Genomic DNA, 26,439 nt, shown 5'->3' with positions numbered 1-26,439 from the left:
GCCCACATCAAACCCACCTCCAGTTTCATCTCCCTAGACCGCTGCCATCATTCTATCTCTCCAACTCCATGGCCTCTTCCCACCCCATCATCTCCTGTCATCTCCCATCTGGACCTTTTCTTAGCCTCCTGTCCACCATCCTCTCCTGACCAGAGACTGCAATGAGCGATTCACCACGGTAATCCACTCAGGCCTCCTGAGTTCTGGAAGTCCCCCCGTGCTCTCAGGAGGAGGACAGAGCTGCTCCCCGTGGCCAACCTGGTCCAGCAGGGCCCAGTCCAGCTCCCCACCTCCAGCCTTACCTCCTTCCTCCTTTCCCATCACACCTCCACCCAGCCTGAAGCACCACCACTCAGGCCCTGAATTCACCACCCCCACCACCACCACAGCCTGGAGCACACACTGTTCCCACAGCCTGGAGCACACCTCCTCCCCATCTCCCCAGAGTTTCCCATCCTCGCCCCTCAGATCTCAGTGCAAGTGTCCCCTCCTCAAGGAAGCCCTCCTTGACATTCCAGCCAAGGTCAAACCCTGACACAGGCTCCCAAGCCCTGGGAACCTCGTCCTGGGCACACTGGTCACAGGGCAGGTTCCAGGTTATTTGGGAACCGTCTGTGCCCCCACTGGGCTGTGAGCTCAGGGCCAGGGAGTGTCATTGTTTCATTCACTGCCATAGCCCCTAGAACAGGGCCTGGCACATCATAGGGGCTCAGTAAATACTGTTGGGAGGAAGGCATGGAGGGAGAAGAATCGGTGGAGTTCGCTCTGTTCAGAGAAGGTGCCTGGAAAACAGAACAGAGACACAGGACTGAAGGATGGAGGACCAGGGGCTCCCGAGCCACAGCTGAGGACTCAGGGGACATCGTCTCCAGCCAGGAGCCCCTGACACCGAGTCGGGGGACAGAGGATGAGAATCACTCTGGGAAGCCCCAGATGGAGGCCAGAGAGGCAGGAGGGCCAGGAGGGACGTGGTCTCCCCAGAGGAACATGGTCTCCGCTCAAGGCTCCCATCTGCGGGAGGACCCGCCACTCTGACCACATCCCTCCTCTGCTTCCGAACCATCCATGGCTCCCAGCGCTGCCTGCTCAACCCACCTTCCCCGCCTCACCTCCCTCCATTTGTCCCCACAGGCCCTGGGCCTGGTCCCTAATCTGCCACTTTCTTCAGCTCAAGTGTCACCTCTTCCAGGAGGCCTTCTCTGATTCCCTTTGGTGCTTGTCCCTCCTCTGTTCCCAGAAAACCCAGCAGATGTCCCTCCTACAGAGCTTGTCTCAGTCTCACCACTAGATCGTGAGCTATTGGAGGCTACAGGAGGTTTTATTCTTCTCTCCCTCACCCTGGCACACAGCCCAGCACGCAGTGGCTCTCAAACTGGGCGGGACAAATGAATGAATGAGTGAATGAATGAGTGAATGGATGGACGAACATTACTAGCCTCCATTTATTCAGGACCTGCTGTGTCCCAGGCACCGTGCTGACATATTACAAGCATCGTTTCATTTAATCCTCCCTACAACTCCTTTGTAGAGTGTACTGATATATGCCCATAGTACAGTCGGGGAGACTGAGGATTGGGGGGTTGGGTCACTCACCAGGGTCACACAGCGAGTAAGCTGAGGCAGTAGAACCTCCCTGCTCAGCTCCATCCGATGCCTCTAGCCCTCCTCCTAAGCTGAGTACACAGCTCACGGTCGTGTCCGGGGCTTCCCTGCTGATCCCTTCACTCACTGAGGACCCACGATGGCTGCTTTGACTGGAAGTCATGATCACAGACATCCAGCCTCAGTTCTAGAGCAACAGAGAAGGACCCACCAAGAGTGTGTCTGCAAGAGTGTGTCAAAGAGAGTCTCTGCATCCACAGGAAACCCAGTCCCATCCACAGCTCCTCAACTGTCCCCAGCAACAGTGGAAACCCCTCCCAAGCCCACACAGACTCTGGGAGTTCCCTCTTCTCAGCCCTGGGGTGACCTACGGATCACGGGAACACAGGCTGTAAAATCAAGATCTTGTGTGTGTCCGCATTGAGCAGGGGCCACAGAGCCATTCAAATCCCAGAGATTCTGCAGAGGGGAGGAAATAGAGAAGAAGCAAAGAGAGCAAAGAGGAAACAGAGATGTGTCAGGGAGATTAATCCAGCACTCAGACATGAAAGAAACATGTTCAGTTATATTCTGTTGCATTTCATTGAAATGTACATGTCATATTTAGCAGCCTGCAAGCCTCAGATTACCCAGAGAGAAAGCACAAGAAAGACAAGAGAATAAAAACACACACAGAAAATGATCCTGAAATTGGAGAACCACTAAGAGAAAAAAAAGCCAGACTTGAGACGAAAACTGCTGCTTGGCACCGAGGCCTCTCATCAGGTCCCTGTGGCCGTGCAGTCCAGGACCAACCCAGATGCCCTGCTCACTGGCACCAAGGAACGTCCCAGGCAGGAGTCAGGAGGCTCCACTTGCCGTGTGAGAAGCCTGAAGTCTTCAGAGGCCGTCAGAGGGGCGGAAGGATGGAGAAAAGAGCAAGAAGAGATCACACTGGACCCAGCCCAGGACAAAAGGAAACCCCAGTGACCCCTGCTGGGAACTGTGCCCTCCTCCACAGGCCTGCTGATGAACCTGGGCCAAGGTGCCTCATGAATCAGACACCTCCTCCCTTCCAGCACCTTCTCTCCCTCAAAGAGAGAGGGTCTTGGAGAGAAGGGACTTCCTGGAGCCTCCAGCTTCCTGGCCACTGATTCCATCCCATCATTTGGAAAACCATAGGACGTTGCACCAGGCTGAGAAGCTGGGAAAAGACCCCCCCCGCTCAGTATGTGCGTGTGTGCATGTATGTGGTGTGTGTGTGTGTGTGTGTGTGTGTGTCCACTCACAGGCTGCCAGACCAGGCTCTCCCTGACCAACACCAAAGTCTCCAGCCCCAGCTGGGCCCGCGGCTCTACCAGCCCAAGAGTCCCTCAGGAAACTTCTAGGACCAGGGCCTAAAAAGCGTGTCTGAGCTGTCTCCTGCTGTGCAGTATTACTGAGGTACTGCTCTCTCTCTCTCTCTCTCTCTCTCTCTCTCTCTCTCTCTCTCTCTCTCGCACACACACACACACACACACACACACACACACAGACATGCACCACAGTCCATAGTCCAGGCCACAGGCCAGATTTCACCTTCTTTGCAGGAGTCCCTCCCCAGCCCAGCCCAGGTTCAAATTTCTGCAGCTCCTTACTGTGTAGCCTCGGCAAATTGCTCAACCTCTCTGACTCCAGTGTCCACTTTTGTGACATGGGAATAACAGTCTGCCTCAGAATGGAATGAGATGGTGCAGGCAGTGCCTAGCATGGAGGAAGCCCTCAGTGAACGTGTGTTGTTGCTAAGATTCTGCACTGTTTCTTCATCCTTCAAAACTCAGCTCAGACGTGCCCTCTGGCAGGGCTGCTACCTGCCCGCACAACTCTAGGGGGTGCCATTCACCACATTTGTGGTACATGTGTGAGTTGTACAGCCTGCACAGCAGTACCCTGTGACCCTGGGTTCTGGGAAGATTTTCCTGACTGGTCCAACTTGGTCAGAGGCCCTTTCCTCCTCTGTTGTCCCCACCCCACCAGAGTGAGCTTCATGAGGAAAGGGACCTGGTCCTGCCCACCCTTGTGTCCCTAGGATCAGCTCAGGACCTGATGTGAAGTAGGGCAAACACCAGCAGCCATTCTTACAACTAGTAAATGGCTGAACAGGGGTTGACACCTAAGTTTAGGCTCCAAAGCTCTTAAGTGCAGTCCAGAGAGGTCAAGGAACTAAAGTACACCCTACTCTGTATTGACAATGCAAAGCCAGACACCATTAGGTGGACAATTAGACTTGCTCTAATTGTGACTTGCTCTGGCCAATGAGATGTGAGAGGCTACGGCGTCTGTCACTCCCAGGAGGGAGCTTTAAGTGCCAGGGCCCAGTTTGCACAGTGATCTCAGAAAGCCCACGTGGAGGTAAAGCCGCATCAGCCCAGAGCGGCTGCAGGGAGCAGAGCTGGCCACCTGCCCTGGGCAGGTCAGCACAGAGAGGGGCGGCTCCTCTCAAGTTGGGGATGCTACAGTCACTGGTTACCACAGCATAGCCCAGGCCACCCAGAGTGATGCCACTGCTGGAACCAGGTCGCCTGAGAAGTCTGGCCCCAGCCTCCAGGCCCCCATGGATGCTGATCTCTGTAGGACAGGTCACTCCCCACCACCCTAGTCACATGTCTGGAGGGTCCTGCCAGTATCTGGGAGGCCAGCTCCCCAGGGTCTGACTTACCCAGACCTGGGCCAGACACACACATCCTATGATGATGTGCACATCACCCGAGAGCATCTGGGCTCCTTGCTCCTCTCTGTTAACTCGTCCCTTCAACAAAGAAGCCCCTGGACACTGAGTCTGTGCCAGGCATGTGCTGCGTGCTGTGAATATCCAGGGAGCAGGACCGATGCAGCCCCTGCCCTCCTGGAGCTCACAGACTAGTGCAGGTGACAGTCGGTACCAGTGAACACCCAAGAAAAGAATTACAGAGTGCTGAGTGGGGCAAGGGGAACAATCAGGGGTGAGGAGAGGGCAAGGCGGAGGGGAAGCAAGTCTGCAGCTGGGGTGGGCCAATCATAGTTAAGCTGAGACCCAAGGGTGAGAGGGACCAGCCAAGTGAAGAGAGGACAGGAAAAGGCATTCCAGGTGGAAGGAACTGCATGTGCAAAGGTCCTGTGGTAGGAAAGGCCTTGGGGAGAAACAGCAGAACAGGGAGAGGGGAGGGAGATGGGGCAGGGGTGGACACGGCCGGACCACATAGGCCTGCTGGCCGCAGGAAAGAGTCTGCACTTGATCCTGGGGTCAAGGAGAAGCCACTGAAGGGGCCAGGAGGGGAGGGTCATGACCAATTCACATTCAGAACATTATCTGGGCCCAGGGCTTAGCACAGGGCCTGACACACATTAGTGCTCAATGAATGCTGGCTTACAATGGTGACACGTGAGGGAAGAAAGGAGACACTCTTTAGGGCACTACTGACTCTCCCGGGTCATGCTCCCTACACCCAGTGAGAGGGAGCAGCTGCCGCTGCCTGGAACCCAGGCTTACCACGTGTCAGCTCACGTGTCAGCTCATTTGTCTTCAGTGAGGACCCCACAAGGGGGTGAGGGGCGGTGCACAGACGTCCCCAGAGAGTTACTGATGTTTTTACAACAAAATAGGTCCAAAATGAAAATGCCCTAACCCTAATCTGAAGACACGTGAAACAGAATTCTCATTAGAAAGGGTGTCAAGAAATATTTCAATATGGAAATCAATGGACTCTCGAGAAAAGAATTACCAGCTGAATAATGAAGAAGGGAAAGTCAATAGAACTGAGAAAATATGGAGGAGAAAAGCCACAACTCTTTCCCTGATTATAGGGTCGGAAACACTGAATTGATAAAACAATGGCATTGAATTATGAGGAAACGTCCAACTTCTTAACAGAGGGGGCAGAAACCAGCTGGTGTGATAATGAACCACTGAGGGAGCATCAGAGCCTATGGCCAGGTCTGAGCATTTTCTAGGCACATGAGTGATTCCTGAAGCCCAACCTGAATCCCAAAGTGAGGCCTGGGGCTGGACCTCGACCTGGCCCCATCCTCTCTGAGCTGCGTCTCCCCAATACCTTCTCTGGACCACAGGTTGTTCTGTCCTGCCCACCTCTCCACCCTCAGTGTGCAGTCTACCTCTTCCAGGAAGCCTCCCCTGATTACTCCAGACCCCAGTCACCCCAACTCTAACCTCAGCCCATCTTCCCCCTAAACATCAGGTGGTCACAGCAGAATGTGAGATTAACAGATTACAGAACACAAAGGCAGATGGTAGGTTCAAGTTCTCTCTCCTGTAGATGGTAACCACATCTGGCAGTCCAACAGCACTTTTCAGTTGGCAGAGCCCATCCACGCCCTTCGACTTAGTGGACCCTCAGAATCCCAAATTGGAGGGACTTCCCTGGTGGTGCAGTAGTCAAAAATCTGCCTGCCAATGCAGGGGACATGGGTTCAAGCCCTGGTCCGGGAAGATCTCACATGCCGCGGAGCAACTAAGCCCATGCACCACAACTACTGAGTCTCTGCTCTATAGCCCGTGAACCACAACTACTGAGCCTACGTGCCACAACTACTGAAGCCCATGTGCCTAGAGCCCACGCTCCACAACCAAGTGTAGCTCCTGCTTGCCGCAACTAGAGAAAGCCCACGCACAGCAGCGAAGACCCAACGCAGCCAAAATTTTAAAAAGATAAATAGGGGACTTCCCTGGTGGTGCACGGGTTGAGAATCTGCCTGCCAATGCAGGGGACACGGGTTCAAGCCCTGGTCTGGGAAGATCCCACATGCCGCGGAGCAACTGGGCCCGTGAGCCACAACTGCTGAGCCTGCATGTCTGGAGCCTGTGCTCTGCAACAAGAGAGGCCGCGACAGTGAGAGGCCCACACACCGCGATGAAGAGCGGCCCCCGCTCGCCACAGCTAGAGAAAGCCCTCGCACAGTAACGAATACCCAACATAGCCAATAAATAAATAATTATTTTTTTAAAAAAAGATAAATAAATTAATTAATTAATTTAAAAAAAAAGAATCCCAAATTGGAGCTAAGAGTGTGAGTCTGGGGCCAGAATCTCTGGGTTCAAATCCTGCCTCCACCACCTCCTAGCTCCCCTATGCAAGTTCTTTCCCACATTTGACCTTCAGTTTCTTCACCTGTAAACTGGGGCTAACAATGCTATCTCTTTGTAGGATTGTTATAAGGTCTATACATGTAAAGCATGTAGGACAGTGCCTGGCCTGCAAAATCTGTCCCTCATGTCTGAGATCTTTATCATCCTCCCCATTTTACAGATGAGCAAACTGAGGCTCAGAGAGGCTAAGGCATGTGTCCAGGACCACACAGACGATGGCTGTCAGAGCCAGCTCTTTAACTCAGATCCATAGTGTCTGGACCCGCATCCCACCTACCATGTGTCAAGGGCTGTGCCCTTTACACCTCATATCGTCCCACAGCTGTCCTTGGAGCAAAGTTTCCTCATCTCCCATTTCACAGGTGAGGGAACAGAGGTCCGGGATGCGCATGGAACTGGCCCGAGGTCCCACAGCCACTAAGGGAAGAATTCCCCAGAATTCAGACCCAGGGCTCCCTGTTCCCAAACCCGCAGTGAAGGCGGTTTCCTCCTCCCTTCCTTGTTCCCAGGCTGCAGGGCAACCGACAGGCCCCAGCTGAGGGGAGAGGGCTGCAGGGACAGGGGACCAGCTGGGGCCTGTAGGGAGGGCAGGCTGGGCAGCCACCCCTGGGGCTCCAGAGATCGCCCGAGTTCCGAACTTTGTCTGCCGGAAACTCTGCAGACTTCAATCCTTTGCAAAGCCAGAGGGCTTAAGGCAGAGACAGTTCTCCGAGAGCCCCGAAGGGGAGGCAGCAGGTGAAGCTCATTTCTTGGGGTTTATGTTTCCTGTTCCTCTTCTGCAGAGTTGCTCTAAGGGGCCAGCGATAAACCCTGTGAAGATGGATTTGTCATAAACTCATTATCTTTCCCTCCCCGGGGTCGGAGGTCACGTCAATAACTTCCTGCCCACTCTCAGGTGCAGATCTGTGGCGAGGCTGCAAGCCTGTTTTAGGAGCTATAAATCCATCCCCCTCTCCCCTGGAAATCAATTGGAAACCTGTTTGCTAAATCAACCCTAAATGTAAACACACTCAAACTACAGGCCTATTCTGGGCTAGGCTGGGGCTCCGGAAGGACATGCCCAGAGGAGGCGCCACCCTGGAGTCAGACCCAGGTTCTGTCCAGGGTCGGGGGGCACAGTGGGGACCGACCAGGCCAGGCCCCGTCAGGGACATAGAGAGCAGACGGCAGTGGGGAAACCTCAGCTGGGTGGGGCTCTGTGCTTAGCTCGCCCCCTCCTCCCACTCAGAGGCCCATTCCCTCCACAAGTCTCTCTGTCAAAGGGGAGAAGATCTGCTCAGAGAGGGCAGGGGTCTCACCGGCTTCCCCTGAGAGTCAGGCTAAGGATGGGGAATATGGCCTGGTCCCTCAGGCCCACCTCAGTCCCTGAGACGAGGCTTTCTCGCTGCCTTGAACATGGAGTCCCAAACCCAGGCTTTTCCTTAGGGTACGCTGGCTCTGAATTAAACCAACAGATTCATCCCCATAAGCTGCTCTGGCTGTTTTCAGAGAAGAGAAAACTTTCACATGCAGGCAGAGAACTGACCGTCCTCTCTTCACAGAAACAGGGGCACTATTCCTGTGAGTACTGCTAGGGTTCGAGTCTCCTCTTGGGTTCTAGAACAGAAGGGAACAGGCCACGCGTGTTTGCTGAGTGAGTTGACTGATTGATTTGGGTGGGTCAGATCCAGATACATGGAATTTGGGGATAACCTTTGACCAGATTTCCGCAACAGCAGTACTCTCCACCACCCATGGGGACAATTTTAAAGCAAGACTGCAAATCCTTTGATGTCTCCTCTCACAACCCTTAGATCAACAATGAATGGTGGAAGCCATATGACGTCCAGGGCTAGTTCCCAAAAGCTCCCATGTGAGAAGCCCAACCACCCACGTGGCTGCCATGATGTGAGGAAGCCCAAGCCACAGCGGAAGGCTTTGGTCAACATTCTCAGCTGAGCCCAGCCTTCAAAGCCCTCCGGACTCAACCATCAGACACGTGAGTGAACGATTCTCTGGATGCTGTCAACACCCAGCTGTTCAGGTCACTCCCAGCCATCTGAATCTTTCCTGCTGAGGCCCAGACATTGTGGAATGGGGATCAGACCGCCCCCACCGCACCTTGTCCGAATTCTTGACTCACAGACTCTGGTTGTTATTTCACATGACTAAATCCGGGTGGGAGCGGGGTGGAAATTATTATATAACAATGGATAACCAGACTACCAACCTAGGGACAAAACGATATTCAAAGTGGTTTGACTCTGAGGCTCTACCTTAAAGTTCTCAGGAAGTTAGTGTTTTTATCCTGAGAAAGACCACCAATGCTGAGTGTTTTGGGTAGCCTTTGCTGTGTAACAAAGCACCCCAAACCTCAGAAACGAAACAGCAGCAAGATATTGTTTCTTATAAACCAGTGGCTGGCTAGGTGATATCTCTGCTAGTTTCACCTGGACTTACCCCTGTGCTGCATTCCATCTGGCCTGGAAAGTCCAATCTGGCCTCTTCCTTCACTCCCCTAGTAGTTGGATGTTGGCCAGAGGGCCTCAGCTCTCCACACGCCCACTCATCCTCCAGCAGACCAGGCCGGCTTCCTTACCTGGCGGTCTCAGAGCAACGTTCCAAGAAGGTAAAAACAGAGGCAGCTACGCCCTGAGGCCTACTCTCAGAAAGAATATAATATCTCTTCTGCTGAGTTCTAGGGTAAAAGCCAGCCACAGGCCTGTGTAGATTCAAGGGGTGGGAAAGGAGACTCCATCTCTTGATAGAACAAATGGCAAAGTCATGCTGCAAAAGTGCACGCACAGTATCTGTGGAACCTAGAAAAATGGTACAGATGAACCGTTTTGCAGTGCAGAAATAGAGGCACAGATGTAGAGAACAAACATATGGACACCAAGGGGGGAAAGTGGTGGGGAGGGGGGGTGGTGTGATGAATTGGGAGATCGGGATTGACATGTATACACTGATGTGTATAAAATGGATGACTCATAAGAACCTGCTGTATTAAAAAATAAAATTCAAAAAAAAAAAAGAAAGAAAAAGCTATTGAAAACAGAAAAAAAAAAGTGCACGCACAGGGAGATGGAGGAACTGTGGCCCTATTTTACGACCTACCCCACTGGGGAAGCTCTAGGTGAGTCAGTGGGAGAAGACTGTGTTCTGTGTGAAGAGAGAGGCTCAAGGGTAAACCTAAGGCTCCCAAGGGGCTTACTCAGTCCCACAAGGCAAGTCCAGCTCACCGCTGCATCCCCAAGAGGAAAGAGGTACGTGTTCTTTCTACATGGCCCATGTGTCGTCTGGCCAGTCCTGCCCCCAGTGTCAGGGAGCCGGACGCTCCCCTCCCTGGTGTTATGTCTACATTTGCTTTCTATTCCCGGCCCCACGGTCTCCTGCCATGGGTGGGTTTTTGAACACACACAGAGATAGCCCTGCTGAGCACCTGGGGAGGTGTGGGTGGCAGTGGGGTCTGGAGGGGCCTTGGCTGCCAGGCTGAGGGTGCTGAATGGGTCTCCATAATAGAGATGAGTGGAGATCCATTCCCAGAGGCATCCCAGGAGGAAGGAAGGGGGTGAGATAAAAGGAAAAAGAAAAGCTGGGAGATGGCGGGAGGTTAGGGCAGGTTGAGAAAGGAGATGCCTATGCCCCACTGGAAGCTGCCCGTGGTGAGGGGAGAGATCCTTCCTCCCAGCCCCCACCCCAGGCGTCTCCCACCAACAGCAAGTGGAATAGGGATCCAAATCAGTCTTGCCTAAACCTTGAAGATCTGTGAGCCTGGGGACCAGGACCGGCCTCGCTTGGATCAGATACCAAATGCAGACTAAATCATAGTGGCCAGGGGAGGGGACAGGCCAAGTAAGACCAAGGGCACCCCTACTATCACCATTTGGAAAGGGATGGGGGGCAGATGGCTTGAGGAGGGAGGAGAACTCTCTCAATCCTCAGGAGGAAACAGATGAGGAAACTGTGGCTCAGAGCAGAGGAACTTCCCAAGGTCACCCAGTGATAAAGCAGCCGAGCTGGGACCTGAACTCCAGAGCCTCTGCTCTAACCACTGGGCAGCAGAGCCTCAGGCTGCAGACTTAGGAGACCCCACAAAGGCTGGAGGGACTGCGGAGCCCCAGGGACAAGACGAAAAGGTCCTGAGTCCCGGGACACCAGGGAAGGCAGGTGCTCTGCCCTTGGCGCCCTCAGCCCCTCTCGGAGGGCTCGGCTGTGTAAGCGCATCCAGGGTGTGGTGGCTGAAATGGGGGCGCATCTCAAAGCTTCCAGTTCTCACAACCAAAGCCGATGCCAGTAAATTACTCCAAATAATGGGGCTGTTTGCTCAGGAAATCGAGAAGGCAGTACACAGTTGCCAAAGTAAACACAAACGGTGAACACGCCAGGCTTCTCAACACCGCCAGGCTGCTCCACAGCTGCCTGCCCGCCGCCGGCTGAGACGAAGCCACCAGGTTGTTTGTCTGTTGAGCTGAGCGACTGAGGGTCAGGGAATCAAAGAAAATCCAGAAGGGATAGGGTAGGGATCGGATGCCTTGAGAACCACTGAATATAAAACCCCTGGTTTACAGATAGGGAAACTGAGGCCTAGAGAGGAGGAGAGACCTGCCCAAGGACAGCAGACTGGAAGGCCGAGGTAGGTCAGGAATGTTCCCAGCACACTTGGCTAAGTGCAGGGTCAAGGTCATGGGGATAGGATGGAATCTGACAGATGATGAATAAGGAAACTGAGGCTCAGAGAGGGTAGGTACTTGCCCCAGGACTCACAGTTAGTGGTGGAACTAGGAGCTGGACTCCAGTCTGTTCGGCATCTTTTAATTGTGCTCTGCTGCCTGTATCTCTTCAGCCTCTGGATCAGGACTCAAAGGGGAGGGGTTGGAAGAGGCCAGGAAGAGACGTCCAGAGGCAACGGATGGCACTCCAAGCTGAGGGAAAAGCACAAGCAAAGGACTCAAAGGGGAGGGGTTGGGAGAGGCCAGGAAGAGATGTCCAGAGGCGACGGATGGCACTCCAAGCTGAGGGAAAAGCACAAGCAAAGGACTCAAAGGGGAGGGGTTGGGAGAGGCCAGGAAGAGATGTCCAGAGGCGACGGATGGCACTCCAAGCTGAGGGAAAAGCACAAGCAAAGGACTCAAAGGGGAGGGGTTGGGAGAGGCCAGGAAGAGATGTCCAGAGGCGACGGATGGCACTCCAAGCTGAGGGAAAAGCACAAGCAAAGGACTCAAAGGGGAGGGGTTGGGAGAGGCCAGGAAGAGATGTCCAGAGGCGACGGATGGCACTCCAAGCTGAGGGAAAAGCACAAGCAAAGGACTCAAAGGGGAGGGGTTGGGAGAGGCCAGGAAGAGACTTCCAGAGGCGACGGATGGCATTCCAAGCTGAGGGAAAAGCACAAGCAAAGGACTCAAAGGGGAGGGGTTGGGAGAGGTCAGGAAGAGACTTCCAGAGGCAACGGATGGCATTCCAAGCTGAGGGAAAAGCACAAGCAAAGGCACGGATGTGAGACCCTGTTTGGTGTACGTACCAGTCAGTCCTCTGGGTGGCAAGTAAAAGTCCCACTCACCCTGCCTTGAACAGTTAAGGGACTCTACAAGCGCACATAACTGAGAGGGCCCAAGACGGTCAGAGGTAAGACTGAATATCTCCCATTTGTCCAACCAGATCCACCCCACCCTGCTCCGTACCCCAGAAGGATGACCTGTGTGGACTGCTGTTCCTCTGACTTGTCAACCAGTGGGGAGCACCAAAGGAAGGCTGGAGGCAGGGAGACCAAGATATTCATTGCTTCTCTCCCCACATAGGGCCACCAGAGGCAGTGAACACACACAGCGTCTATGGGCAGCCCTCCCCAAACAGCCCTCTGCCTCCAGGTTCTGATAACTGCTCACTCCCCCCTCACCCTTTTCAGGCCCAAGGGTAATAATGGGCCCCTCTTACTCACCCTGGCATGCCGAACTATCTCTTGTGGTGTCCCTCCACACTGCCTTCACTCTTGCAAATTGTCCACTTATTAAACTTCCCTCAAATTGCTCAATTTTGTTTCCTACTGAGGCCCAGACTTACAACATTGACTTCAGGTATGGCTTGACCCAGCAGCTCAAATGATGTCAACAGAGACCCAGGCTCCATCCATCTCCCTGCTCTGCCTTTTGTGATACCAATTTCATCCTCAGGCTACCCATGGTAGTCCCCTTCCCCCTTACCTTCCTACCCCATCCCTGCCCCTCACACTCTCATCTCCAGTGACTGACATTCTCCAAGTCTCACCTCCCCACATCACACCATTCAGGGGGAAGAGAGAGTCCCTTTGGGTAGCTGAACGGAAAAACCTATTTGTTTCCTTGAAACTGGAACAAACTTCTCTACATCTCATTGGTTCTGATTTGATTAGGTTCCCAGGCGAGCCAGTAACTGTAGCCAATGGCTAACTGCCTCAAGCCAATCAGGGCCCACCCTGAAGCTGAGCAGGCCAATCCCACCTAAACCACATGATTGAGGATAGATAAGGTGTCAGATCCATAGAGGGGGATCCAGGAGAGCCTGGAGATACTGGGGTGGGAGAAAGGCAGTGAGGAGGCAGTGGTCTAGGTGAGCGCTGATAGGGTCTGGCCTGCCACAGGGCTGGCAGCAGCGAGAAGCAAAAGGGCTCAGGGAGAGATGTGTAGACATCCATTCCTGCATCTCAAGGGCCCAGGTGCAGAACTGAGTTCCAGAGGAGGCATCTGGCCCATGTGGCTCAGGACCTGCCTCCCAGGCCTTCCCAGACCGTGTTGATGGACAAACAGCCGCTGTAGGAAGTATGAACACAGAGCCAGGGCCCAGCAGCCACCCACACCTGCAAGTCATGGGGACCAGGCCACAGAGGGAGCAAAACTAAACACCAGATGGGCCTCAGACAGGGTAGGATCCTCTAGTGGGGAAAGACTGACAGCCACACAGGACAGGGGGAAAGGCCTGGATTCCGGAATCTCACGGGCCTTGGCCCTGCCCCTCATTTGCTGTGTAACGTTAGTCAAGTTACTGATCTCTCTGGGTCTTGGGTTTCTTATCTGTACAAAGATGGCTTAGACTTGATTAGAGGGACCAGCTGCCCAAGTCAGACTCTGGAAGCAACGCAGGCTGTAGCTTGAAGATCAATCCCTGAGTCAGGAAAGGAGAAGTTCCTCTCAGTAGGCCACCAAGGCCACCACCCCACCACCCCCTGATCTACCAGAGAGGAAGCGCAGCACCTAATTGGACTGTTGAGGTGCTGGAGACATCATGGGCCTCGTTAGGTCTCTTGTTAAGCCTTACGTGTAAATTGACCAGAAAACCTGTCAGAAGTATCTGGGGACCCAAAGAGAGCAGGTGGTACTAGAGGCAGCATGACAGGGTGTCTCAGCAGCCCTACCCTGGGGACTTGCCAACCCAAGGACGCTTGTTAACTCAGGTCTGGCTGCTGATTGGAGCCCCTGGCGACGGGGAGGTAGTCCCCGCCTACAGGTGCTCCTTGGGGATGCACATGCCTGCCTCCCTGGCCAGCTACCTGGCTGCCCTCCATCTGAGAAACAGCTTCTGGCCCGCTAGGGGGCGCTGTGGAGACTAAACTCCCGATGCAGGACCTCCGGGGAAGACTGCACCGTGATATTCCCATCGTGGGTTCGGTCCACTCAGGGGCTGACCCCAGCGTCGAAAAGACACAGCAAGACTGGCTAATTAAATGGAAATGGAATATTCAAGAGGGAGCCAGTCTGGCCCCACAGGTGTGTCCCCTAAGCTGAATAGGGTATAACCACACCTTTAGGGGCCATTGTACTTCTCAGTCGCCCACACGAGCAGCTTTTGGCTACTTGAAGCTACCGATTTTGGTTCCAGGAAGTCCCCTGGTGTGTTTGGGCTTGGTTTACTGACAGCTCAGCCAGCTGCTGATGCCGGCGTCCACTGAGCAGCTGTCCAGCCCTAGCAACCCTGGAAGCCCTTTTCTTAGACAACACTCTTAAGGACAAGACATTGTATTTTATACAGACATTATATTTTATATATACATTATATTTTCACCAACTCTTGGGCTGTGGCTAATGGCCTAGGTATCTGGTCAAGCACACAGGTGATGCTTGGCTGATATATTAAAGACACCCTTCTGTGGAGCCGTGAACTCTGCAAAGTCATTGCCACAGCCCAATGAGACATTTATAAACCCATGTGGATGCCATACTCACATGACAGTGGATGGAACAATGAGGCCCATCAGACCTGACAGCCCAGGCAGCCAGCGTCACTGCTGGGATCCTTCACTGGACTAGGCACAGCAGCCCTGCCACCATAACCTAATGGCTCCAAGCATGGGTCTCCATCTGCATGACAAGGAGGGACTGTGGTACCTGTCAGCAGTCACCACTCTAGCTGCTCACTCTTTGTAGGAAGGGGACTGGCTTGTTCAGCGCCTATTACAGTGTTTGCTTCATGCTCGAAAACTGCTGGAGCCTTAGCCCTGGGTTTCTCCGCTTCACCACAACCCACTACATTGTAACATCCACGTGGGTCCACCACTCTGCCCTGTGGGACTTGGGGCAGGGGAATCAGTGCAACTTTGCTAACGGTCCTACTGTTTGCTCTGTGGAGTAAAAGACGGTCTTGTTCTGGTCTCAAGTCTACTTCTGGCACCTGTGGAGTGGTGGCAGGGTTACTCCTTCCCATCCTCTGTGAGGTTGGGAATCTTCCCTGACAGGCCCCCAGGGCTGGGGAACAGACAGGGGGAGCTCTCAAAACAGAAGAAGAGCTGCAGGAATTGCAGTCTTGGTACCTCCAAGGATTCTTTCTCCACCATCTTTCATCTCTCTTGTCTCTGCTTCATTCAGCGAAGTGGTCTCACCTGCTCTCATCAGACCCATGAGGACAAGAAATGTGGCCCCAAGAAGCTGTTTTCAGTTCCAGGATCCCCAAAACAAGAGTTTCTCCCACTAGCTCCAGCAGAAAGTCTCAGGGAAGGCTCTGATTGGCCCATCTCTGAGCCATCGATGGGGTCCAGAGCACAATACTCTGATTGGCCAAGCCTGGGTCACACGTCCAACCCTGGGCCAGATAAAGTACAGTTAAGGAATTAAGGATTCTCAGAATCACACGGGTTGATGGAAGTTCTCACAGAGTGAAAGAGGTGCTATTGCTAGAAAGGGGTCGGGGGGGGCTGTAAAAAGTTAAACATTCTGCTCACCCCTCACACACTTGCACTCTGAGTCTGTTCCATCTGGTTAATCCCTCCTCAGCCTTTAAGACTCAGCCCTGCCTTCCCCTCTGCCAGGAACCTCCCTGACTAACTTCAGACTCTCTCAGAAGCCCCTCTTCTGTGTCCCTGCAGCTATCACAGCCCCGCCAGCTGGTACAAATGCATCTCCCCCACTGGCCAAGACTCCTGGAGGGCAGGGCCCCGCATAGCCACCCTGGCGTGGCAGAGGTTTCAGAGGCAGCTGTGGGTGGAACAATTTGTTGAACTCCTCCTGACCTTCCCTAGGACTCACTAGTAGAGTAGACTGAAATCCTTCAAATAACTGCTCAGGCTGGGTCAGTCAATCCAAAGCCCAGTCAGTACCAGGAAGGAGAGGGAGGCAGAGTGCATAGGGCTGGCCCTGCAGGTACCCCACAGGGCTGTTCTGATCACTCTGACCAAATGGCTACATGGCCAAGAGTTCTGTGTCATCAGGAGCTGGCCAAGAACTTGGCTGCATACAGCAAACCAGTGGGCAAAGAAAAGATCCCTCCTCTCTTGCCTAGTGCTGGCTGCTTTTTCACAAACAGCCCCACCCAGGACCTGCAACGCACATCTTCCTCAGCCTCCTGGGAACTCAGACAAGAGCTAGCCAGGCAAACCCTTCAACCCAGCAATTCTACATCTAGGTATCAATACCAGAGACAAACTTCCACATGCACACAGTAAGGCATGAACAAGGAGGTTCGTTGCAGTCATTTTTATAGAAAGAAAAATAGACACAACCTAAATCTCCATAGGGGAATGATTTAGGAAGGAAGAGAGGGAGGGAGGACATCCAAGCAATTGAACACGACCCACGCCTTGTGCAAAAGGAGGCAGCTCAGTATGTACCGACATGGAAAAAGGTCATTTATTGTAAATGCCGAAAAGCCAGATAACAAAGCTATACATATAGTATGGTACCTTTAATGCTTTTAAAAACACGCAGAGCAAACATGCATAGCTCAGCGTACATTTCTATATACAGAGATGCATATTCAAAGGGTCTGTAAGAATTACATACCACGCTGATAACAGTATCTATGGGGAAGAGACTGAAAAAACTGGAGGTGATTATGGAGGAGGATAGGACAGCGGCACTTTTCCTTTATCTGAGGGCTTGAATACGAAACAATGAGAATGTCTGTGCACAGCACTTGTGTAATTAAAAATAATTTTAAGTGAATGGGGGAAATGGCAGGATAAGCTTATTGCAACATTGTTATAATAGCAGATATAAAACAACCTAAATACTCATTTATAGGGAACTAACTGAATAAATGCTGGTGCCTATGGCAACAGAACACCAGGCAGCTGGGAAAGAATGGAGCAGGTCCACGTGGGGAGATGTTCGCAAATGGAAAAGCAACTTGAAAACAGTGTGTATTGTGATGATCCCATCTTTGTTAAAGAAAGAAGACTTAGAATATACATAAAAATGTATGCCATATTATAAAGAGTGGAGCTTTGGAATTGTACAGACCTGGGTTGAAATCTCTGCAGAGTTACTAACAGAGTGGCTTGGGTGGGTCACTCCACATCTCTGAACCTCAGCTTACCCAGCTTGTTCATGGAGGATTGATTGAGATAATGTATCCAAAACGTTTGTCACAGCAAAGACAAGACAGCAAATTTATGATTTTTTTGTTGTTTTTGTCATTTGCAGTGTTTCATCTAGAAAGTGGATTTGGGGCGGAGGGAATATGGTGCTTTTATTCCTTTAAAAAGAATTTTATTGAGGTATAATTGAAATGCAATAAACCGAACGTATTTAAGGTGTAAAACTGGCATGAAACCATCACCGTAATCAAGATAATGAACATAACCATCACCTCCAATAGTTTCTTCATGCCCCTTTGTAATCCACCCTTCGTGGTCCCCAGCCCCAAGCAAGCGCTGGTTTGCTTTCTGACCCTATAGATTAGTTTTCATTTCCTAGAATTTAATGTAAATGAATTCACACAATATATGTGCTTTTTTATCTCCTCCTCCCACTCAGCATAATCATGTGGTGATTTAGCCATGTTGACAAACGTATCAAGAGTTCATTGCTTTTTACTGCCGAGTAGTATTACATTGTCAGATTTCTATAAACCTTTTGTTAGATTCATCACTAAGTATTTCATATTTTCATGCCATTGTAAATAGGAGATATGAATTTAAGTTTCTGATTGTTCATTGCTATCGAAATGATTTTTTTAAATTTGTTAATGTGGTGAATTACATTTATATACATACAACCCTATGTCTACTACATATATGATTATTATTATTATTACTATATATATTATAGTAGACACAGGGTTGTTCAAGTTATCTATTTCTTCTTGACAGAGTTTTGGTAGTCTGTGTCTTTAAAGGAATTGGCTCATTCCATCTAACAAATTTATGTGCATCGTTGTTCACAGTATTTCCTTATTATACTTATAATGTCTATAACATAATAATATATATAATAATGATGTCTATAGGCTCAATACTGCTGATATTGATGATTTGCATTCTCTCTCTCCCTCTCTGGCCTAACTAGAAATTTACCAATTTTATTTATCTTTTCCAAGAACCAGCTTTTGGTTTCATTAATCCTCTCAATTACCTGTTTTCTATTTCATTGATTTATCCTTCAATTTTTATTATCTTCTTCCTTCTGCTTGCTTTAGATTTAATTTATTCTTCTTTCTCTAATTTCTTAAGGTTATTTTTAAAACATTCTTCTTTTCTAATATATGTATTCAGTGCTATAAATTTCCCTCCTAAGCATTGCTTTAGCTGCATCCCACCAATTTTGATATGATGTATTTTCATTCTCATTTAGCTCAAAATAAATTTTAATTTTCCATAAGACTTCTGCTCCTTTGATCCATGGGTTATTCAGAAGTATATTGCTTAATTTCCAAATATTTGGAGATTTTCTAAAAATCTTTCTGTTACTGATTTCTACTTTAATTCCATTTTAGCCAGAGAACATACTTTGTATAATTTATATTCTTTTGAATTAGTTAAGGTTTGTTTTTTGGCCCTAGACACAGTCTATCTCGGTGAACGTTGCACCATACTTGAGAAGAATGTGTTTCCTGCTCTTGTTGGGTAGAATAGTCTATAAATGTCAATTCCTTAAGTTAGTCAATAGCATTGTTCAAATCTTCTATATGTTTACTGGTCTGTGTCAATTGCGGATCAGTTTCACTGGACTTTTTCTCCTCCTTTTGAGACCTATTTTCCTGCTTGCTTACAAGCCATGTAATTTTTGATTGGGTGCCAGACATTGTGAGTTGTGTCTTCTTGGGTGTTGGACATTTTTGTATTCTTATACATAATTTTGTGCTTTGTCCTGGGATGCAAAGTTACTTTGAAACAGTTTGATCCTTTCAGGCGTTGCTTAACCTTTGTTAGACAGTCCCAGAGGAGTGTTCAATCCAGGGATAGCTATTCCCCATTCTACTTAGTGTCATGTCAGTCATAAGGTTTCCCAGTTTGGCTGGTGGGAGCAGATGCTACTCCTAGCCCCGTGTAAGTATGTGGCACTGTTATCTGGGTGATCTTTTCCCCCAAGCCACAGGCAGATTCCTCACATTTTTGTCCTGCTTAGAACTTAGTTGAAAACTCAAGAGACCCCTTTGCAGATCTCTAAAGATCTCTGTGTATCAATATCTCTTTCCTTTCCAGTACTCTGTCTTGTGAACCCTCATCACATTAGTCTCCCCAAACCCTCAGTTCCATCTCCTCATATCAGGGAGTCCACTGTGTGCTCTGTCTGGGTTCCCCTGCCCTGCACTACATCCAACTGAAAACTCTCTCAAGGGAGTAAGCTAGTGCTATCGTAGGGCTCACCTTGGTTGTTTCCTGCCTCTCAGCGATTACTATTCTTCCTTTCCTGACATCTAGCATCTTGCAAACGGCTGTTTTATATATTTTGCCCATTCTTTGGTTCTTCTAGGAGGCAGGAAAAAAATCCAATCCCTGTTATTCCATCTCGACCAGAAGCCAAGTCCCTCTCTTTTACTTTCACACTGTGTGAATGTTTACAGTATGCGTGTATGATCCTCTAAATTAAAAAAGAAAGACATACTAATTAATATTAAGATGAGGCGAGGGATGAACCCCAACCCGGCAGCTGCCTGTGATGTGTCCCTTCTGCCGGGCTCTATATCCTTGCATCACCCTGAAGTGGGGATCCTGGGGCCAGCGTGCCTGCCATTGCTGGCTCCAGCTTCTAGCAAATGCGCCTGCCCCTCTCCACTCTCATCTCAAGAAAATTGCTTTCAATTCTACAAAAGTGATTGTGGGAAAGTACACATGAAATGAGCCAGGTCCTTAAAGCACGGTGAGACAGGCTAAGATCTTCCCTCCCTGAAAGAGCTGGGATGTGGGTGACAAGTGTTCTCATACTGCTCACACATGCTCTGTGATTTAACATAGGTATGAAATTTCTCCAGCTCCCTGTGGCCAGGGCTCCAACCACATGAAATTGTACAGATAAAAACTTAAGCAAAGGGCACTGAGACCTTGGCTCCCTGACATTTTGCCGCTGGCTCTGCCAGAGCCCAGCTAACACATTAAACTGCTGGAGTCAATAATAAGGTGCTGCTGGCACTGAAATAAAGGGGAGAAGAGGGAGAAAGATTGGGACCAGTGCACAATGGATTCTTCTTTGAGAGTCACGTGGTTCTGTTGCTGTTGCTTTCGGCATGAAGGGGCATCAGGTAAGTCCTGCGAGGCTCCATCCAACTGTGGAGAGGTGACTCCAGGCAACTGGCAGCATGGACAGGGCATTGGTTCCACAGAAACGCAGACAGCTGCTCTGTGGGTCTTTGACCTGCAGGGCACAGGTCACTTCTGTAAAGGAGGAAACATCCGTTAGCTCAGCTGTGTGGTGAAAGCTAAGGAGCTCCAGGCCCACGCATTGAGCACCTACTGTGTGCCCGGCCAGTGCAGCCCCCCGGGGTGCAGCAGTGACAGGACAGGCAAGTCCTCTGCCCATGAACACCATCAGGATAAACAACATCATCGTTCCTTGGTTGCCTACTACGTTCCCAGCTCCACGTGCATTTTTTTTTTCATTTAAACCTCAAAACACCCTCTGAAGTAGAATTTTACAGAAAAGAAAGCTGAAGTTCAGAGCAGTTGAGACATACCCACTATGACACACTTTGTAAAAGGAACTTCCAGATTTGAACCCAGATCTCCTCTGGCCCCAGTGCCCGTGCCCGACCACGCCAGGGGTGGCATCTCTCATTCTGTGGAACTCCTCTGGGGGCCTGGAGTCCTGAGTGCCAGTCCCGGTTAGGTGCTGTGTGGCACTGGGTGAGCCTTGAAACCTTGTATGATTGGCTAAGTCACCCCTGCCCTGGGAACACACCGGGTGATTTCTAACAGCTCATCAACTCAAGAGGAGGTTTTCTAGTTACTGTTTTTGACAAGCTTACGTTTCTCTAAACTGGCCTTTTCCATGGCTGAGATTTCAGCCCCCACATCATGCACCTTTCCTCTGACTCCTGAGCTAATAGGTCTGGCACGGAGGCCTGGGGTCTCTTGGGCAGGTCCAAGGAGGGCCATAGGTGAGGGAGGGCCTGACAGGGCGCAGCAGTGATGCTAGAGGGGTTCCCCTAGGCTGACACTGACAGGCACTGACCTCTGACCTGAGAGGCTAAACTCTGAGCCGGTGAGGTAGGGGTGAGGGAGGGAACTGAGGGAACCAGCTCCCAGGTTGGGACTTCAGGCCTCAGTGTCCTCATCTGTAAAATGGGGATAATAAATTCAAACTGGGGAGGGGTATGATAATGTGGGAAGAAACACGGAGCACCAGGCAACAAGAGAATAACAACTAATCACGTACAAAGCAACCCCCATTTCCTCTGTATTATCAACTGATTTTTCAGCAGAAATTTTACAGGCCAGAAGGGAGTGACGGGATGAAGTGCTGAAAGGAAAAAACTTACAACCTGGAATAGTCTACCTGGTGAGGTTATTATTCAGAATTGAAGGAGAAAGTTTCCCAGACAAGCAAAAGGTAAAGGAATTCATCATTAATAAACCTATGCAAGAAATGTTAAAGGGTCTTCTTTAAGTGGAAAAGAAAAGACCACAGCTAGAAGCAAGAAAATATATAAAAGATACACAAAGCCCCATCCTCTGCATGAAGCAGATGCTTGGAAAATGTTAGGCTCTCTTTGCTATGCTCACAGCTCCTCCCTGCAAAGATAAAGCCATTTGGAGAACCATTTGGAATTTTTTCATGCAAGGGATAGAAAACCTGATCTGGACTTACTTAAGAAAAAAAGGAATTTATTGGACGTAGTAACTGAAAAATGCACAGGGAGTTCTAGTTTCAAACTTGGCTTCATCCAGGGGGTCCACATTATCTCCCCAGGACCCGGTTTCTCTCTCTTCCATCCCGCACTTCCAGTTCCTCTGGTCTGGCTGCATCCTAGGACACACCCTCTGCTGATGGAGACAAGGTGGCTGCAGCAACAACACATCTGTCCTGGGAGTCAAAAGAGTTTCTCCCTGGTAGACTCAGCTCAAGTCCTAGGGGTCGCATTGATTTCCTCCCGCATCTTTACAATTTCCTTTCTTCAGCCTCCTTTGAGTTTACTTTGTCAGTCTTTTTCTAGTTTCTTAAGGTACGAGCTTCAGTCATTGATTTTAGATCTTTCTGCTTTTGCATAGGTTTTTATTGCTATTCATTTTCCTCTATGTACTGCTTTAGGGGCCTCCCACAAATTTTAATATGATGTGCTTACATCTACATTCAGTGCAAAATACTTTCTAATTTCACTTTGATTTTTTTCATTGACCCATGGGTTATTTAGAAATGTGCAAACTCATAGACACAGAGGACAGATTGGTGGTTACCAGAGCCTGGGGATGGGGGTGGGGGAGTGAAACAAATGAAGGGGGTCAAAAGGTACAAACTTCCAGTTATAAGATAAATAATTCATGGGGATGTAATGTACAGCATGGTGAATACAGTTAATAATATTGTATTGTGGGACTTCCCCGGCAGTCCAGTGGTTAGGACTTTGCCTTCCAGCGCAGGGGGTGCAAGTTCAATCCCTGGTCGGGGAGCTAAGATCCCACATGCCTCACGGCCAAAAAACCAAACACAAAGCAGAAGCAATATTATAACACATTCAATAAAGACTTTAAAAATGGTCCATATCAAAAAAAATCTTAAATACTGTGTTGCATATTGAAAGTTGCTAAGAAAGTAGATCTTAAGAGTTCTCATCACAGGAAAAAATTTCTGTAACTATGATGATGACAGAAGTTAACTAGACTTACTGTGGTGATCATTTTGTAATATATACAACTATCAAATCATTATGCTGTACACCTAAAACTAATACAATGTTGTATGTCAATCACACATCAACTTTTTAAAAAGAAATATGTTTTTAGTTTCCAAATATTTGGTGGGTTTTTCAGGGAACTTTCTGATTTTAGTTTCTAATTTAGTTCCATTGTGGTCAGAACATACTTAGCATAACTTAAATCTTTTTAAATTCATTGAGACTATTTAATGGCCCAGAATAAGATATGTTTTGGTAAATATTCAATGTGCACTTGAAAATAATGTATATTCTGCTGTTGTTGGATCGAGTGTTTTACAAATATCAATTAGGTAAAGCTAGTTAATAGCATCATTCAAGTCTTTTATAGCTTTACAAAATTTCTACTTGTTTCATCAATTATTAAGAGAGTGATATCAAAATCTCTGACTATAATTGTGGATTTGCCTATTCCTTCTTGCAGTTGTTTTAGTTTTTGCTTCATGTATTTTGACACTCTGTTATTAGGGACATAAAAGCTTAGGATTCTTAAGTTTTCTTGGTGAATTGACCGCTTTATCATCATGAAATGTCCTTCTTTATGCCTGGTAGAGTCTATGCTCTGATATCTCCTTTTTTTAATGTTACTGTGGCCACTGCAGATTTATTTTGATTAGTGTTAGCATGGCATGTATTTTCCAATCCCTTTTACTTTTAAGCTATCAGTTTCTTTATATTTAAAGTGTACTTCTTGACTCCCTCAGCCTTACTCCAGGGACTTTCGCTGTAAAGTGCCTGGCATTGCTGGAGAGTACATGAACGAGTACGCATCCTTCCCCAGGGAGACTGCTGTCCTGTGGGACCTACACGTGGAGCTGACAGCACAGGTCGGGTGGGGTCTGACAGTTTCCTTTTTGTACGTGCTGACTGGCAATACTCAAACAGGGTAGAGACATTAGCGATCGGTAAGCGAGAGATGCCGCACATGCCCGAAAGAGCCAGAATAAAATGCTAAACTCCAGCGTAATTGGAAGACAGGCCACATGTCAAAGGAAACACAAACCGAACAGTTTTGTTATGGAATAATTTCTAACTGATAAGTATCAGAACATGTCAGAGGTTTCCTGTCGTTTTTCAGGAATGCTAACTTGGGGGTAAACATAAATAAATAAATAAAGTGTACTTCTGGGACGTCCCTGGTGGTCCAGTGATAAAGAATCCACCTTCCAATGCAGGGAACACGGGTTCAATACCTGGCAGGGAACTAAGATCCCACTTGCCACGGGGCAACTAAGCCCACGCACCACAACTACTGAGCTTGTGCGCCTCAACGAGAGAGCCCATGTGCCCACAAACTACAGAGCCCACATGCTCTGGAGCCCATGCGCCACAATTACAGAGCCCATGTGCCCTAGAGCTCACATGCCACAATTAGAGAGAGAAAACCCACATGCCACAACTAGAGAGAAGTCCGAGGGCCGCAATGAAGACCCAACATAGCCAAAAAAATAAAGTAAATAAATAACTTAAATAAATAAATAGGTGTACTTCTTCTAGGTAGCATACAGTTGAATCATGCTTGTTTATCCAGTATGACAATCTCTACCTTTTGATCAAGGTGATTAGACCATTTACATTTAATGTGATTATTGATATAGTTAGGTTTAAGTCTCTTATTATGCTGTTTGTTTTCTATTTTTTCCAGCTGTTCTTTGTTCCCTCTTGTCTCTTTTTCTGCCTTCTTTTGGACTGAGTATTTTTGTGATTCCATTTTATCTTATTTCTTGATGTATTAGATCCATCTCCTCATCACGCTAGTGGTTTGCTTTAGGGTTTATAGTATACATATTCAACTTATCAGTCTGTCTTCAAGCGATGTCACACTACATCATGTATAGTATGAGAAACTTACAACAATGTACTTTCTTTTTTCCCTTTCTGGCCTCTGTGCTATTTGTTCTCATATATTTTACCCTATGGGTGTTATGCAGCCTACAAAACATTGCCATTACTTTTGCTTTAGAACCAGTCAATTATCTTTTAAAGAGATTTAAATAATAAGAAAAAATGTCTTTTATTATTTACCCACGTATTTACCATTTCCAAAGATCATCATTCTTTGTGTGGATCCCGATTTCCATCTGGTATGATTTTCCTTCTGCCTAAAGGACTCCCTTTAACATTTCTCATAGTGTAGGTCTGCCGGCGACAAGTGTTTCCAGAACCTGGTCCTCAGGTCTTTTGCACTCAAAAGCCCAACACCACAATTTCCTAAGGTTAACACTCTCCAAAAATTTAAAGTGAACCAACATTTGCTGTTGATCTGAAGTGGGGGCGTGGAGAGCTGCATATAAACACTACAGGACCACTAAATTTCAGTCATACAAGTTCCTCTTTACAATTAATTCAGTAGGGGACCCTTCGAGCTGATGCTTAGGGAGTGGGAACGTTGCATGTTGAGAATCTACTATGTGCCAGGCACTGTGCTAAGCATGACACATACCTTGTCGGCTTGTGAAGAGGATGAGATGAGCCCAGCACCTGGTACATATCACCCCTCAGCAAAAGGTAGCTGTTAGGATGACCTTCCTCAATAATTTTAACAATGTAATGGGACAGCCATTTTGATCCCTGAGTTACAGATGAGAAAGCCAGGCTCAGAGAATTGAACCAGTGAGGGAACTGGGATTCAAACCCAAATCTGTGTGACTCCAAAGCCTGGGCTCTATACCACCTGCTTTGTCCTCCAGGGCCAGGAGTTGGCAGGGACAGGGCAGGACTGACCTTCAGGCAATGGAGCCCATGACCAGAGGAAGCATGGGGAAAAAATGTCCAGGAAATGGGGCTGCATTGAGCCAGACCCTGCACAGGAATCAATCTGAAGAGTCCAGGCAGGGGTAAAAAGAGGCCCTGGCAACAGCACGGGGGCAGAGGGAGCACTGAGAACAGGGTCTGGGGCTATTTGCCCAGAAACCCAAAGCACTCCACCTACCCAGATTTGTACCCAGGACAGGGAGAGCTTGAGAGCACTTTTAACAAATCAGTATGTTTTTGCCTCAGCCGAGCAGCGTGGCAAGTACAATGTGTGCAGGCATAAGAGGCATAAAAACTAAACTCTGATTCTGCAGGTTTTACTGGTCTCACCATGGTTGCCCACGGCCCACAACTCAGGGGTCACCCAGGAACTGGCTGTGCGCTCTCAAAACCCTGTGCTCCAATCCCCCAAACAGTTAACATCTGTTTTCTCTTTATGCCTTTTTGTTTCT

At 49.1% G+C, this 26,439-nt stretch overlaps 1 non-coding gene across 1 annotated transcript; it reads left to right on the top strand.

Moving 5' to 3' along the window:
• The first annotated feature begins 23,928 nt into the window (after positions 1–23,928).
• Positions 23,929–24,056, top strand: LOC116745561. Its single transcript, XR_004347468.1, has one exon. It is a non-coding gene; the product is annotated as a small nucleolar RNA SNORA49 (small nucleolar RNA).
• The last annotated feature ends 2,383 nt before the right edge of the window (positions 24,057–26,439 follow it).

The sequence above is a fragment of the Phocoena sinus genome, chromosome 1, assembly GCF_008692025.1.
Source record: "Phocoena sinus isolate mPhoSin1 chromosome 1, mPhoSin1.pri, whole genome shotgun sequence".
Taxonomy (NCBI): Eukaryota; Metazoa; Chordata; class Mammalia; order Artiodactyla; family Phocoenidae; genus Phocoena; species Phocoena sinus.
Note: the sequence above shows the minus strand (reverse complement) of the source record. Positions and strands in the feature narration are given on the sequence as shown.